General features: G+C 45.9%; 1 protein-coding gene across 5 annotated transcripts in view; it reads right to left on the bottom strand.

The window, feature by feature from the left end:
- The window catches only part of CAMSAP1 (calmodulin regulated spectrin associated protein 1), a 118,211-nt gene that overhangs the window by 39,691 nt on the left and 60,890 nt on the right, over positions 1-17,630 (bottom strand). The gene's annotated exons all lie outside the window — the stretch shown is intronic.

The raw sequence follows: 17,630 nt of genomic DNA, 5'->3' as shown, positions 1-17,630 counted from the left end.
AAATCTGGCCAACATAGTGAGATTCCGTCTCTCTTTTTTTAATAAAAAAAAAAAAAAAGAAAAAAAAAGGAATTCTGTAGCAATCAACACCTCCATTAACAAAGAAGCAGGACTTTAAATAACAACCTAACTTCATACCTCAACGACTAGGAGAGAACAAACTAAGCTCAAAGTTAGCAGAAGGAAGGAAATAATAAAGATCAGAGCAGAAATAGATCAAATAGAGAAAAACAATAGAAAAAAAATCAACAAAACTAAGTTGGTGAAGATAAAATCGACTAATGAAGAAAAAGAAGACTCAAAATCAGAAATGAAAAAGGAGATATTATAATAGATGCCTCAGAAATAAAAATGATCACAAGGGCCTGTTACAAACACTTATATGCCAACAAACTGAATAATGCAGAAGAAATGGATAAATCTCTAGAAATACACAATCTATGAAGACTGAACAAAGAAGGTATCTAAAGCCTAAAAACAGATAGTAATAAATAAAGAGATTGAAGCAATAATCACAAACCTCCCAACAAAGAAAAAGCCCAGGACCACATGGCTTCACTACTTAATTCTACCAATTCTTCTTAAATCCTTCCAAAAAAGAGAAGAGGAAACACTTTGAAACTCATTTTATGAAGACAGCATCACCCTGATACCAAAGGCAGACACAGACACCAGAAGGAAAGAAAACTACAGGCCAATATCTCTGATTAACACAGATGTAAAAATCCTCAATAAAATACTAACAAACCAAATTCAACATTACATCAAAAAGACTACACACCATGATTAACTGGAATTCCTCCCTGGAACGCCAGGTTGGTTCAACAAAGGCAAATCAATGCAGAACACATTAACAGAATTACAGATAAAAACCACAAGATCATCTCAACGGTATGCAGAAAACGCATCTGACAAAGTCCAACATCTATTCATGATTTAAAAGAAACAACTCTACACGAAACAGTTATAGAAGGAGCTCACCTCCCCACAACAAAAACCACTTATGAAAAGCCCACAGTCAGTACCATAATTAATGGGGGAAAACTGAAAGTTTTTCCTCTAAGATCTGGAACAAGACAAGCAAGCCCACTCTCACCTCTTCTGTTCAACACAGTACTGGGAATTCTAGTCAGATAAATTAGTCAAAATAAATAAATAAATAAGAAAGAAAGAAAAAAGGAAATCTAAATTGGAAAGGAAGAAATAAAATTGTTTCACTGCAGATCCAAGGTCCTATACACAGGCAACTCTGAAGGCTCCATAAAATAAGTGTTAGAGCTAATCAACAAATTCAGTCAAGTTGCAGGCTACAAAATCAACATAAAAAAATTGTAGCATTTCTATACACTAACAATTGACTATCTAAAAAAGAAATCAAGAAAACAATCCAATTTATAATAGCATCAAAAAGAACAAATATTTAGGAATAAATATAACCAATGACTAAAAGATCTGTACACTGAAAACGATGAAACACTGATGAAAGAAACTGAGATGACAAAATTAGTGTAAAGATATCCCACATTCATGGATTGAAGTGATATTGTCAAAATGTCCATACTACCAAAAATGACCTCCAAATTCACTGCGATCCCTATCAAAATCCCAATGGCATTTTCCACCAAAACAGAAAAACAAACCTAAAATCTGTATGGAACCACAAAAGACCCAAAATAGCCACAGTGATCTTGAGAAAGAACAACAGAGGTAAAGCATCACACTTCCTGACTTCAAATCATGCACGAAGCTGCAGTAAAACGGTATCGTACTGGCACAGACACAGACGCAAGCCAAAGAAACAGAACTGAGATATATGGTTCACTAATCTTTGACAAAGGTGCCAAAAATACACCATGGGGAAAGGATAGTGGCTTCAATAATGTTACTGGGAAAACTGGATAACCAGATGTAGAAGAACGAACTGGACCCTTACTTCACACCGTATACAAAAATCAACTCAAAATGGACTGAAGACTTAAACTAAGAGTGATTAGTTTAATTAAGACCTGAAACTGTAAAACTCTAGAGAAACAAGCTCCTTGACATCAGCCTTGGCAGTTATTTGATTATCACACCAGAAGTACAACTAATGAAAACAAAAATAAACCACAGGAACGACACCAAATGAAAAAGGTTCTGCAAAGCAAAAGAAACAAACAAAACAAACTAGCAGCCCACAGACTGAGAAACTATTTACAAACAGTATGGCTGATCAGAGGTTAGCATCCAAAATACATAAATAACTCAACTCAACAGCAAAAATACAAATAACCCAAATAAAAAACAGGCTAAGGTCTTAAATAGGCATTTTTTCCAAAGAAGACATACAGGTGACCGATAGGTATGTGAAGAGCTGCTCAACACGACCAATCATCAGGGAATGCAAATCAAAACCACAATAAGGCATCACTCACACCTGTCAGGATGGCTATTATCAAAAAGACAAGAGATGAGTATTGAGGAGAATGTGGAGAAAAGGTGAACCTTTGTGTACTGTTGGTGGGAACACAAATTGGCATAGCCATTCTGAAAAACATATGGAGGTTACTCAAAAAAACTGAAAATAGAATTACCACATGATCCAGCAATCCCTCTTCTGGGTATATATCCAAAGGAAATGAAATCAATGTCGTTAAGAGTTATCCGCACTCCCATGTTTACTGCAGCACGATTCATGATTGCCCAGATACATAATCAATCCGTTTGTCAACAGATGAATAAAGAAATTGTGCTATACAGAGACATACAATGGAATATTACTCAACCTCAAGAGAAGGAAGTCTTGTCATTTGTGACAACACAAATGGACCTGGAAGATATTATGTACAGTAAATAAGCCAGACACAGAAAGAAAAATACTGCTTGATCACAAGTATATGTGGAATCTAAAAAGTAGAACTGAAACAGAGAAGTGTTTGCCAGGGGCTGGAGGGTGAGGGGAATAAGAAGATGATGGTCAAAGGGTACCAAGTTTCCATTTTAAGGTGAGTAAGGCAGGATGGGAATATAGTTAGCAATACTGTGTTGTATACTTGAAGTCTGCTGAGAGATTGTAAGTGTTCTCACCAGATACAAAGGTAACTATGTGAAGAGATGGACGTTAACCAGCTTGACCGTGGTAATCAGTTCACTATGTATACGTGTATCAAAACATTATGCTGTACACCTTAAATATATACACTTTTAATCTTCAATAGGACCTGCTCCCATCTTCCCTCCCGGTCACCAGGCCTATAACCAAGGGTGATATCCAACAAAGCCCTTGCCTGGGAGAAAAGAGCCACACACCCACCCACCCCGTGGAGTTGCGGGGTGTAGCCAGCCAGTTTCAGCAGCCAGGGGAGGCTGCGAGTGCTGGACTCAGGGCCTCTGTCAAGGGAGCGGGTTGAGGAAGAATGTGTCCATTTGGGAGGACCCCTGAGCACAGGATTTGGCAGGAACGGAGTGATGATGCACACGTATTAACAGGAGGCCCTTATCAAGTAAGGGAGAAGTACCGTAACTACCATGGGACAGTAGAGGAGGGGCCAGGACTCCCCCTCCCAACACACACACACACAGCAGAAGCATGGGGAGCGTGCCAGTCAGAAAGGTACCCACAGCAGCACCAGGCAGCCCTGTGGTCGCCCCTTTCAGTACACCGGGGCTGTCTGAAGCAACAATTGGATTGGTAGGGAAGCAATCACCGTGGCAAGAGGGAGACAGAGTTCCAAAGTGAGAGGCTTCACAGAGGTATCAGAAACCAGGTGGCTGCAGCGACTATGGTAAATGGCAAGGCTGGAGGGGCAGCCATGGGGCCTGTCAGCAGAGTCACAGAATTGAGAACAGGGCCCTGTTTCACTAGGCACAAAATGCAGGGCCAACAAGGGCACTGGTGAGCTTATCCCATGAGAAGAAACCAAGCAAGGATGACTGGATGCTAAGGGCCGCTGCACCCCCACTGGAATTCGATATGCCATGCTGGACGGATCCGAATTACATCCTAGTGGCATAAAAATTATTTTGATAGTCGGGTGCGGTGGCTCACGCCTGTAATCCCAGCACTTTGGGAGGCCAGGGTGGGCATATCACCTGAGGTCAGGAGTTCTAGACCAGCCTGGCCAACATGGCGAAACCCTGTCTCTACTAAAAAATGCAAAAATTAGCCAGGCGTGGTGGTGTGCACCTGTAATCCCAGCTACTCAGGAGGCTGAGGCAGGAGAATCATTTGAACCCAGGAGGTGGAGGTTGCAGGGAGCTGAGATCATGCCACTTCTCTCCAGCCTGGGTGACAGAGCAAGACCCTGTCTAAAAAATAAAAATAAAAAAATTATTTTGACATTTACTATCCAACAGACTCAAAAAACAGCTTTTTCAGAGCTTCTCTTATCTGACCAGGGGCAGAAACCTCGGAAAGAGAGGTGCCAAAATCCCCTCTGGGGCAGACTTCCTGCCCAAAAGTACCAGAGAAGCCCATGTGCATCTGCAGACACACGTCACCACATCCCTTCACCCATTCCGCAGCCACACATCGCCACGTACCTTCTCCTGTTCTACAGACACACGTCACCACGTCCCTTCACCCATTCCGCAGCCACACATCGCCACGTACCTCTCCTGTTCTACAGAGACACACGTCACCACGTCCCTTCACCCATTCCGCAGCCACACATCGCCACGTACCTCTCCTGTTCTACAGACACACGTCACCACGTCCCTTCACCCATTCCGCAGCCACACATCGCCACGTACCTTCTCCTGTTCTACAGACACACGTCACCACGTCCCTTCACCCATTCCGCAGCCACACATCGCCACGTACCTTCTCCTGTTCTACAGACACACGTCACCACGTCCCTTCACCCATTCCGCAGCCACCATCGCCCACGTACCTCTCCTGTTCTAACAGACACCCCGTCACCACGTCCCTTCACCCATTCCGCAGCCACACATCGCCACGTACCTCTCCTGTTCTACAGGACACCACATCACCACGGCCTTCACCCCATCCGCAGCCACACATCGTCCACGTACCTTCTCCCTGTTCTACAGACACACGTCACCACGTCCCTTCACCCATTCCGCAGCCACACATCGCCACGTACCTTCTCCTGTTCTACAGACACACGTCACCACGTCCCTTCACCCATTCCGCAGCCACACATCGCCACGTACCTTCTCCTGTTCTACAGAGACACACGTCACCACGTCCCTTTACCCATTCCGCAGCCACACATCGCCACGCACCTTCTACCCTGTTCTACAGACACACGTCACCACGTCCCTTTATCCATTCCGCAGCCACACATCACCACACCCCTTCTACCCTGTTCTACAGACACACGTCACCACGTCCCTTCACCCATTCCGCAGCCACACATTGCCACGTACCTCTCCTGTTCTACAGAGACACACGTCACCACGTCCCTTTACCCATTCCGCAGCCACATCGCCACGCACCTTCTACCCTGTTCTACAGACACACGTCACCACGTCCCTTTACCCATTCCGCAGCCACACATCACCACACCCCTTCTACCCTGTTCTACAGACACACGTCACCACGTCCCTTTATCCATTCCGCAGCCACACATCGCCACATACCTTCTACCCTGTTCTACAGACACACATCACCACGTACCTTTACCCATTCCGCAGCCACACATCACCACACCCCTTCTACCCTGTTCTACAGACACACGTCACCACGTCCCTTCACCCATTCCGCAGCCACACATCGCCACGCACCTTCTACCCTGTTCTACAGACACACGTCACCACGTCCCTTTACCCATTCCGCAGCCACACATCGCCACATACCTTCTACCCTGTTCTAAAGACACACGTCACCACGTCCCTTTACCCATTCCACAGCCACACATCGTCACGCACCTTCTACCCTGTTCTACAGACACACGTCACCACGTCCCTTTACCCATTCCACAGCCACACATCACCACACCCCTTCTACCCTGTTCTACAGACACACGTCACCACGTCCCTTCACCCATTCCGCAGCCACACATTGCCACGTACCTCTCCTGTTCTACAGAGACACACGTCACCACGTCCCTTTACCCATTCCACAGCCACACATCACCACACCCCTTCTACCCTGTTCTACAGACACACGTCACCACGTCCCTTCACCCATTCCGCAGCCACACATTGCCACGTACCTCTCCTGTTCTACAGAGACACACGTCACCACGTCCCTTTACCCATTCCGCAGCCACATCGCCACGCACCTTCTACCCTGTTCTACAGACACACGTCACCACGTCCCTTTACCCATTCCGCAGCCACACATCACCACACCCCTTCTACCCTGTTCTACAGACACACGTCACCACGTCCCTTTATCCATTCCGCAGCCACACATCGCCACGTACCTTCTACCCTGTTCTACAGACACACGTCACCACGTCCCTTTATCCATTCCGCAGCCACACATCGCCACATACCTTCTACCCTGTTCTACAGACACACATCACCACGTCCCTTTACCCATTCCGCAGCCACACATCGCCACGTACCTTCTACCCTGTTCTACAGACACACGTCACCACGTCCCTTCACCCATTCCGTAGCCACACATCGCCACGCACCTTCTACCCTGTTCTACAGACACACGTCACCACGTCCCTTTACCCATTCCGCAGCCACACAGCGCCACGCACCTTCTACCCTGTTCTACAGACACACGTCACCACGTACCTTTACCCATTCCGCAGCCACACATCGCCACGCACCTTCTACCCTGTTCTACAGACACATGTCACCACGTCCCTTTACCCATTCCGCAGCCACACATCGCCACGCACCTTCTACCCTGTTCTACAGACACATGTCACCAGGTCCCTTTACCCATTCGGCAGCCACACATCGCCACGCACCTTCTACCCTGTTCTACAGACACACGTCACCACGTCCCTTTACCCATTCCTCAGCCACACATCGCCACGCACCTTCTACCCTGTTCTACAGAGACACGTCACCACGTCCCTTTACCCATTCCGCAGCCACACATCGTCACGCACCTTCTACCCTGTTCTACAGACACACGTCACCATGTCCCTTTACCCATTCCGCAGCCACACATCGTCACGCACCTTCTACCCTGTTCTACAGAAACACGTCACCACGTACCTTTACCCATTCTGCAGCCACACATTGCCACGTACCTTCTACCCTGTTCTACCGACACACGTCACCACGCACTTTCTACCCCGTTCTACAGACACGTCACCATGCACTTTCTACCCCTTTCTACAGATATGTCACCACGCACTTTTTACCCTGTTCTACAGACACATGTCACCACGCACTTTCTACACATTCCGCAGCCACACATCATCTACCTTCTAAACCCTGTTCTACAGATACACATCACCACACTTTCTACCCCACTCTACAGACACACGTCACCACGCACTTTCTAACGTTCTACAGACACACGTCACCACGCACTTTCGACCCATTCTGCAGCCACACATTGCCACATACCTTCTACCCTGTTCTAAGACACACATCACCACACACTTTCTACTGGTTCTACAGACACACGTCATCATGCACTTTCTACCCATTCTACAGACACACATTCTACAGACACACGTCATCACGCACTTTCTACCCCGTTCTACAGACATGTCACCACACACTTTCTACCCGTTCTACAGACACACATCAATACGTACTTTCTACCCATTCTACAGACACACATTCTACAGACACACATCAAGCACTTTCTGCCCGTTCTACACACGTTATCACACACTTTCTACCATTCTGTAGCCACACGTCGCCACGCTTCTCCCGTTCTACAGACACACGTCACCACGCACTTTCTACCCATTCTGCAGAGACCTGTCACCACACGCTTTGTATCTGTTCTGCAGACACACATCACCACGCACTTTCTACCCTGTTCTACAGACACAAATTGTCATGCACTTTCTACCCCATTCTCAAGACACACGTCATCACACACTTTCTATCCGTTCTGCAGACACACATCGCCACACACTTTCTACTCGGTTCGGCTCCCTTCGGTTCTGCTACCCTATGAACCTATCTGCCTTTCCTGAGGAAACTGATTTGTCCTTCCCATACAAGCTTCTTCTCTCCCTGCCTCTCCCTGTTGACGCAGGGTGTATGAGTCCCTATTTCTAGTTATTCAGCAAGTCACTGCTTCTGTGCCCGCCACATGCATATGAATAGCTGTGAAACTGTTTGTGTCCGTATTTCCTCCCAACAATGCCGTCTCTGGGACCAGCAACACTAAGGTGAGCATGCATGGCAATGCCCCAGTCATTCCCAGAGGGACCACCAGCTACGTTCACAGATGAGTATGCACTGGGAAAGGGAGGGGACATCACACCCCACGGCCTTACAGGTATCAGTGAAGGGAGAACACGCCACAGAAGTCTCTGGCAAGTCAGGTGGGAGAGCACGACGCAAGATTCTGGGACTCTAGAGCCACAGAGAATCACATGACATTAACAACAGCCCCTGATGTGCACAGGGCACTGCACGACTGCTGACAGTGCGTTCAGAACTGCCCGTCACAAGCTGGGTTCTGCCACTCACTCCAGGGCATAAGGCCGAGTGCACCTGTAAGACGGGTTTGTGTTTTGGGACCGAGCCTGCACGAGCCGCCACCAGGGCACCAGCAGCCCACCAAACTCCTCTCTACAGCCACAAAAAGGCCCCTGACGACCACAGATGGCAAAGGGGAAAGCCTGGGCACGGTTAACAGTGGGTCAAGTGGGAATGCAGACAAACTCTGCCATCAGCCACTCTCAGGCCAGGACAACAGGCGCACACATGAAGCAGCTAGAGGTAGGCAGGTATGGAGACTAAGAGCACAGACTACCACCTGCCAAGACCAGTGCTGACTCCTAATATGGCACCGTCCTTGAGAAGACTAGCCAATCACTTGACAGCAAGGTAACTACAATAGACCCCTTGCAGCCTGGAAGGGCCAGCAATTCACTTTTCCAAGAGCAGACCTGCATTCTGCATCTGAGTGTTGCCTTCTCCAGGCCATAGGGCTTCAGCAGGCACCACTACCCAACAGCTGGCAGCAGGACCCACTGCACAGGGCCCCACGTAATACCGTATCAGACCAGAGACACTCCCCAGCCTCGGAGGTACAGAGCGGGCCCAGGACTACTAGGCCCCCTCCTGGGCTATGTCTCATCCCAGAGTGAACTGAATCTACAGCTGCTTCCTAGCATTCCTGACTCCTCATTCCTAAGGACCAGCAGGCAAGAAGAGGAGCCCCGCAGGAAGAACGGGGCTCCAGCCACGACTCACGATGGGGTCCGATGGGAAGAGGCCTTTCCCACCAGCCAGAACGGGTGAAACTGCTCTGTAAGCAGCAGGAAAAACAAGACTTCCTTCTTAAGCTGGACAGTACCATGAAAAGGGTGAAGAAAGGCAGGAGGAAGGTGGCTGGCAAGATCAAACAGCTCCATCTGCAGCTCCCAGCGAGACCAACACAGAAGATGAGTGATTTCTCCATTTCCAGCTGAGGTGCCCGGCTCATTTCACTGCGGCTGATTAGACAGTAGGTGCAGCCCACCAAGGGCAAAGCCAAACCAGGGTGGGGAATCACTTCACCCAGGAAGCACAATGGGTCGGGGAACTCCCTCCTCCAGCCAAGGGAAGCCATGAGGAATGGTGCATTCTGGTCCAAATACTATGCTTTTCCCACAGTCTTCGCAACCCGCAGACCAGGAGATTCCCTCAGGTGCCTACACCACCAGGGCCCTGGGTTTCCAGCACAAAACTGGGCGGCCATTTGGGCAGACACCGAGCTAGCTGCAGGAGTTTTTTTTCACACCCCAGTGGCACCTGGAAAGTCAGCGAGGCAGAACTGTTCACTCCCCTGGAAAGGGTGCTGAAGCCAGGCAGCCAAGTGGTCTAGCTCAGTGGATCCAACCCCCAGAGCCCAGCAAGCTAAGATCCACTGGCTTGAAATTCTCACTGCCAGTACAGCAGTCTGAAGTCTACCCGGGGTGCTCGAGCTTAGTGGGAGGAGGGACGTCCACCACTACTGAGGACTGAGTAGGCGGTTTTTCCCTCACAGTGTAAACAAAGCCTCCAGGAAGTTCTAACTGGGTGGAGACCTCCACATCTCTGCAAAGCCGCTATAGCCAGACTGCCTCTCTAGATTCCTCCTCTCTGAGCAGGGCATCTCTGAAAGAAAGGTAGCAGCCCCACCAGTCAGGGGCTTATACATAAAACTCCCATCTCCCTGGGACAGAGCACCTAGGGGAAGAGGCGGCTATGGGTGCAGCCTCAGCAGACTTAAACATCACTGCCTGCTGGCTCTGAAGAGAGCAGTAGATCTCCCAGCAGAGCACTCGGGCTCTCCTAAGGGACAGACTGCCTCAAGTAGGCCCCTGACCCCCGTGCCTCTTGACTAGGAGACACCTCCCATCGGGGGTCAACAGACACCTCACACAGGAGAGCTCCGGCTGACACCTGGAGGGCACCCTTCCGGGACGAAGCTTCCAGAGGGAGGAAGAGGCAGCAATCTTTGCTGTTCTGCAGCCTCTGCTGGTGATACCCAGGCAAACAGGGTCTGGAGTGGACCTCCAGCAAACTGCAGCAGACCTGCAGCAAAGGGACCTGACTTTTAGAAGGAAAACTAACAAACGGAAAGGAATAGCATCAACATCAACAAAAAAGACGTCCACACAGAACCCATCCGAAGGTCACCATCAAAAACTAAAGACAGATAAATCCACGAAGATGAGAAATAACCAGCGCAAAAAGGTTGAAAATTCCAAACACCAGAACGCCTCTTCTCCTCCAAAGGATCACAACTCCTTGCCAGCAAGGGAACAAAGCTGGACAAAGAATGTGTTTGACAAATTGACAGAAGTAGGCTTCAGAAGGTGGGTTATAACAAACTCCTCTGAGCTAAAGAAGCATGTTCTAACCCAATGCAAGGAAGCTAAGAACCTTGAAATAAGGTTAGAGGGATTGCTAACTAGAATAACCAGTTTAGAGAAGAACATAAATGACCTGATGGAACTGAAAAACACAGCACGAGAACTTCATGTAGCAAACACAATTATCAATAGCCAAATCGATCAAGTGGAAGAAAGGATAGATTGAAGATCAACTTAATGAAATAAGGCATGAAGACAAGATTAGAGAAAAAAGAATGAAAAGGAACAAACAAAGCCCCCAAGAAATACGGGACTATGTGAAAAGACCAAACCTACATTTGACTGATGTACCTGAAAGTGACGGGGAGAATGGAACCAAGTTGGAAAACAAACTTCAGGATATTATCCAGGAGAACTTCCCCCAACCTAGCAAGACAAGCCAACATTCAAATTCAGGAAATACAGAGACCACCACAAAGATACTCCTCGAGAAGAGCAACCCCAAGACACATAATCATCAGATTCACCAAGGTTGAAATGAAGGAAAGAACGTTAAGGGCAGCCAGAGAGAAAGGTCGGGTTACCCACAAAGGGAAGCCCATCAGACTAACAGCAGATCTCTCTGCAGATACCCTAAAAGACACAAGAGAGTGAGGGCCAATATTCAACATACTTAAAGAACATAATTTTCAACTCAATTTCATATCCAGCCAAACTAAGCTTCATAAGCGAAGGAGAAATAAAATCCTTTACAGACAAGCAAATGCTGAGAGATTTTGTCACCTCCAGGCCTTACAAGAACTCCTAAAGGAAGCATTAAACATGGAAAGGAAAAACCGGTACCAGCCACTGCAAAAACATCCCAAATTGTAAAGACCATCGACACTATCTATGAAGAAACTGCATCAACTAACGGGCAAAATAACCAGCTAGCATCATAATGACAGGATCGAATTCACGCATAACAATGTTAACCTTAAATGTAAATGGGCTAAATGCCCCAATTAAAAGACACAGACTGGGCTGGGCGCGGTGGCTCACACCTGTAATCCCAGCACCTTGGGAGGCTGTGGCAGGTGAATCACCTGGGGTCGGGAGTTCAAGACCAGCCTGACCAACATGGAGAAATCCCATCTCTACTAAAAATACAAAATAAGCCAGGCATGGTGGCACATGCCTATAATCCCAGCTACTCGGGAGGCTGAGGCAGGAGAATCACTTGAACCCAGGACGCGGAGGCTGCAGTGAGCCAAGACCACGCCATTGCACTCCAGCCTGGGCAACAAGAGCAAAACTCCATCTCAAAAAAATAAATAAATAAAAAGACAGACTGCAAATTGGGTAAAGAGACAAGACCCATCAGTATGCTGTATTCAGGAGACCCATCTCATGTATAAAGACACACAAAAACTCAAAAAAAAGGGATGAAGGCAATATTTACCAAGCAAATGGAAAGCAAAAAAAAGCAAGAGGTGCAATCCTAGTCTCTGATAAAACAGACTTTAAACCAACTAAGATCAAAAAAGACGAAGAAGGGCATTATTACATAATGGTAAAGGGATCAATGCAACAAGAAGAGCTAACTATCCTAAATATATATGCACCCAATACAGGAGCACCCAGATTCATAAAGCAAGTTCTTAGAGACCTAGAAAGAGACTCAGACTGCCACACAATAATAGTAGGAGACTTTAACACCCCACTGTCAATACTAGACAAATCAATGAGACAGAAAATTAACAACAATATTCAGGACTTGAACTCAGTTCTGGATCAAGCAGATCTAATAGACATCTACAGAACTCTCCACCCCAAATCAACAGAATATACATTCTTCTCAGCACCACATAGCACTTATTCCAAAATTGACCACGTAATTGGAAGTAAAACACTCCTCAGCAAATGCCAAAGAATGAAAATCATAACAAACAGTCTCTCAGACCACAGTGCAATCAAATTAGAACTCAGGATGAAGAAACTCACTCAAAACCGCTCAACTACATGGAAATCGAACAACCTGCTCCTGAATGACTACTGAGTAAATAGCTAAATTAAGGCAGAAATAAAGAAGTTCTTTGAAACAAAGGAGAACAAAGAGATAACGTACCAGAATCTCTGGGACACAGCTAAAGCAGTGTTTAGAGGGAAATTTATAGCACTAAATGCCCATATCAGAAAGCTGGAAAGATCTGAAATCGACACCCAAACATCACAATCGAAAGAACCAGAGAAGTGAGAGCAAAGAAATTCAAAAGCTAGCAGAAGACAAGAAATAACTAGGATCGGAGCAGAACTGAAGGAGATAGAGACATGAAAAACCCTTCAAAAAAAGCAATGAATCCAGAAGCTGGTTTTTTGAATTAACAAGCTAGACTGCTAGCCACACTAATAAAGAAGAAAAGAGAGAAGACTCAAATAGACACAAAAAAAATGATAAAGGAGATATCAACATTGATCCCACAGAAATACAAACTACCATCAGAGAATACTACAAACACCTCAGTGCAAATAAACTAGAAAATCTAGAAAAAAAATGGATAAATTCCTGGACACATATACCCTCCCAAGACTAAACCAGAAAAAGTCAAATCCCTGAATAGACCAACAAGTTCTGAAATTAAGGCAGTAATAGCCTACCAACCGAAAAAAGCCCAGGAACAGACGGATTCACAGCCGAATTCTACCAGAGGTACAAAGAGGAGCTGGTACCATTCCTTCTGAAACTATTCCAAACAATAGAAAAAGAGGAAATGCTTCCTAACTCATTTTATGAGGCCAGCATCATCCTGATGCCAAACCCCGGCAGAGACACAACAACGAAAAAGAAAATTTCAGGCCAATATCCCTGATGAACATCGATGCAAAAATCCTCAATAAAATACTGGCAAACCGAATCCAGCAGCACATCAGAAATCTTATCCACCACGATCAAGTTGGCTTCATCCCTGAGATGCAGGGCTGGTTCAACATACACAAATCAATAAATGTAATCCATCACATAAACAGAGCCAATGACAAAAACCACATGATTATCTGGATAGATGCAGAAAAGATCTTCAATAAAATTCAACACCCCTTCATGCTAAAAACTCTCAATAAACTAGGTACTGATGGAATGTATCTCAAAATAGTAAGAACTATTTATGACAAACCCAGAGCCAACATCATACTGAATGGGCAAAAGCTGGAAGTAAAACTGGTACCAGACAAAGAATGCCCTCTCTCATCACTCCTATTCAACATAGTCTTGGAAGTTCTGGCCAGGGCAATCAGGCAAGAGAAAGAAATAAAGGGTATTCAGATAGGAAGAGAGGAAGTCAAATTGTCTCTGTTTGCAGATGACATGATCGTATATTTAGAAAACCCCATTGTCTCAACCCAAAATCTCCTTAAGCTGATAAGCAACTTTAGCAAGTCTCAGGATACAAAAAACAATGTGCAAAAATCACAAGCATTCCTATACACCAATAACAGATTAACAGAGAGCCAAATCATGAGTGAACTCCCATTCGCAACTGCTACAGAGGAAATAAAATACCAAGGAATACAACTTACAAGGGATGTGAAGGACCTATCAAGGAGAACTACAAACCACTGCTCAAAGAAATAAGAGAGGAGACAAACAAATGGAAAAACACTCCATGCTCATGGATAGGAAGAAACAGTATCGTGAAAATGGCTATACTGCCCAAAGTAATTTACAGATTCAATGCTATCCCCATCAAGCTACCATCGACTTTCTTCACAGAATTAGAAAAAACTACTTTAAATGTCATATGAAACCAAAAGAGAGCCCTCATAGCCAAGACAATCCTAAAGAAAAAGAACAAAGCTGGAGGCATCATGCCACCTGACTTCAAACTATACTACAAGGCTACAGTAACCAAAACAGCATGGTACTGGTACCAAAACAGATATATAGACCAATGTAACAGAACAGAGGGCCTCAGAAATAATGCCATACATCTACAACCATCTGATCTTTGACAAATCTGACAAAAACAAGCAATGGGGAAAGGATTCCCTATTTAATAAATGGTGCTGGGAAAACTGGCTAGCCATATGTAGAAAGCTAAAACTGGATCCCTTCCTTACAGCTTATACAAAAATTAAGTCAAGATGGATTAAAGACTTAATTAAACATAAGACCTAAAACCATAAAAAACCTAGAAGAAAACCTAGGCAATACCGTTCAGGACACAGGCATGGGCAAAGACTTCAAGACTAAAACATCAAAAACAATGGCAACAAAAGCCAGAATTGACAAATGAATCTAATTAAACTAGAGAGCTTCTGCACAGCAAAAGAAACTATCATCAGAGTGAACAGGCAACCTACAGAATGGGAGAAAATTTTTGCAATCTATCCATCTGACAATAGGCTAATATCCAGAATCTATGAGGAACTTAAAACAAATCTACAAAAACAAACAAACAAACAACCCCATCAAAAAGTGGGCAAAGGATTTGAATAGATACTTCTCAAAAGAAGATGTTTATGCGGCCAACGAACATAGGAAAAAAAGTTCATCATCACTGGTCATTAGAGAAATGAAAATCAAAACCACAATGAGATACCATCTCATGCCAGTTAGAATGGCGATATTAAAAAGTCAGGAAACAACAGATGCTGGTGAGGCTGTGGAGAAATAGGAACACTTTTACACTGTTGGTGGGAGTGTAAATTAGTTCAACCATTGTGGAAGACACTGTGGCGATTCCTCAAGGATCTAGAAACTGAAATACCATCTGACCCAGCAATCCCATTACTGGGTATATACCCAAAGGATTATAAATCATCCTACTATAAAGACCCATGCACACGTTATGTTTACTGCGGCACTATTCATAATGGCAAAGACTTGGAACCAACCTAAATTCCCATCTGGATAAAGAAAATGTGGCACATACACACCATGGAATACTATGCAGCCATTAAAAAAAAGGATGAGTTCATGTCCTTTGCAGGGACATGGATGAAGCTGGAAACCATCATTCTCAGCAAACTAACACAGGAACAGAAAACCAAACACCGCATGTTCTCCTCATAAGTGGGAGTTGAACAACGAGAACACATGGACACAGGGAGGGGAACATCACACACCGGGGCCTGTCAGGGGGTGGCGGGGGCTAGGAGACGGGAGAGCATTAGGAAAAATACCTCATGTAGATGATGGGTTGATGGGTGCAGCAAACCACCATGGCATGTGTATACCTATGCAACCAACCTGCAGGTTCCACACAAGTATCCCAGAACAGGTGAGGGGAGGGGAAGAGGGGGAAGGGGAAGGGAGGGGAGGCGGAGGAGGGGAGGAGTGAAGGGAAGCCAGAGAGGATGGAGCAGTGGAGAGGGTACGGCAGTCATGAAGGCATCCAACGAGGAAAGCCTATCCTACCTTAAATGCAAGAAGAACAGAAACTAATCTGAAAACAGGAGTTAGCAATAGCCTTGACTTAGGGCTAACCTCAACTAAAATGAAGGAAGCAAGTTTAACAGCACTACAGTGTTTCTTGCTCTAAGATGGAATAGTTACGGCAGAAGAAGAGTTGGGAAGGAAAGTAAGTCCAGGGATGAAAAATTAGTTCAAGGCCACCCATGAGGAAACGAGGTGACTTAAGAACATTCTAACAGCAAGGTAACCCAGTTCTAAGCTTTTTACCATTACTCTTTCTTATTGTAAAATAGCATGCGCGCACACACACACAGAGAGAGAGAGAGAAACTGCATAAAACATACATAGAGCTTAACAAATAATTATAAAGCAAAATCCAGGTAACCACACTTGGGTCCAGAAGAGAGAAAGTCACCAGTCTGCCAAGAGCACCCAACATGCCCAGTGAACCACTGCTTTCTACCCCCTACACACACACACGCACATATACACCCCCTGGAAAACACAGTGGAGTTCTGCCTGCTCTCCAGTCTGTCCATGTGATTCTGTGCCTTCATTATCAGGAGCATCTTCCTTGCAGCTGCTCGTGGCTGTGGCTCACACATGCCCAGTGCTGTACAGCATCTTGTGGCATGGACATAGAACAATGCACCCCTCTGACTGCAGAGGCACATTTGGGAGCTTCTTTCTAGCTATTATGAGCAGAGCTGCTCTGAGCATCCTTTCCCTGTGTCCTGATGCACAAGTACCAAGTTTCCCTGGGGATACACCACAGGAACGGGCTTGCTGAACCAGAGGGCAGACAACCCACAGGACTGGGTAACACACCCAACAGCTTCAGAGGCTGCTCCGAGTAACACTCTCGCCAGCAGTGGTGAAAGGTGCACTCTCAGACACTCTCCCATACCTGGTCCCGTTCTACCATTCTGCCACAAATAGATCGGGAGGATACACACACACACAGATGCTCCTCAGCTTACAGTGTGGTAATGACCCAATAAACCCATCGTAAAATGAAAATATCAGTGAGTAGAAAACACACCGAATACACTTAACCGAGCAAACATCACAGCTTAGCCCAGGCGCCTTCAGTGTGCTCAGAACACTGACATCAGCCTACAGCCGGGAGAAATCTAACACACAGCCTGTTTTAGAATAAAGTGCTGAATATCTCGTGTAATTTACTGAATGCTGTACTGACAGTGAAAAACAACATGGTCGTAGGGCACGGGAAGCACGGTTTCCACCGAACATGCATCACTTTTGCACCACTGTGAAGCTGAAAAATCTTAAGCATTATAAGCTGCAGGCCGTCTGGGTGTCATCTTTAAGCAGCGTTTCATAAATCAGTT

Source organism: Rhinopithecus roxellana, chromosome 16, assembly GCF_007565055.1.
Source record: "Rhinopithecus roxellana isolate Shanxi Qingling chromosome 16, ASM756505v1, whole genome shotgun sequence".
Taxonomy (NCBI): domain Eukaryota; kingdom Metazoa; phylum Chordata; class Mammalia; order Primates; family Cercopithecidae; genus Rhinopithecus; species Rhinopithecus roxellana.
This window is presented reverse-complemented; position numbering and strand designations above follow the sequence as displayed.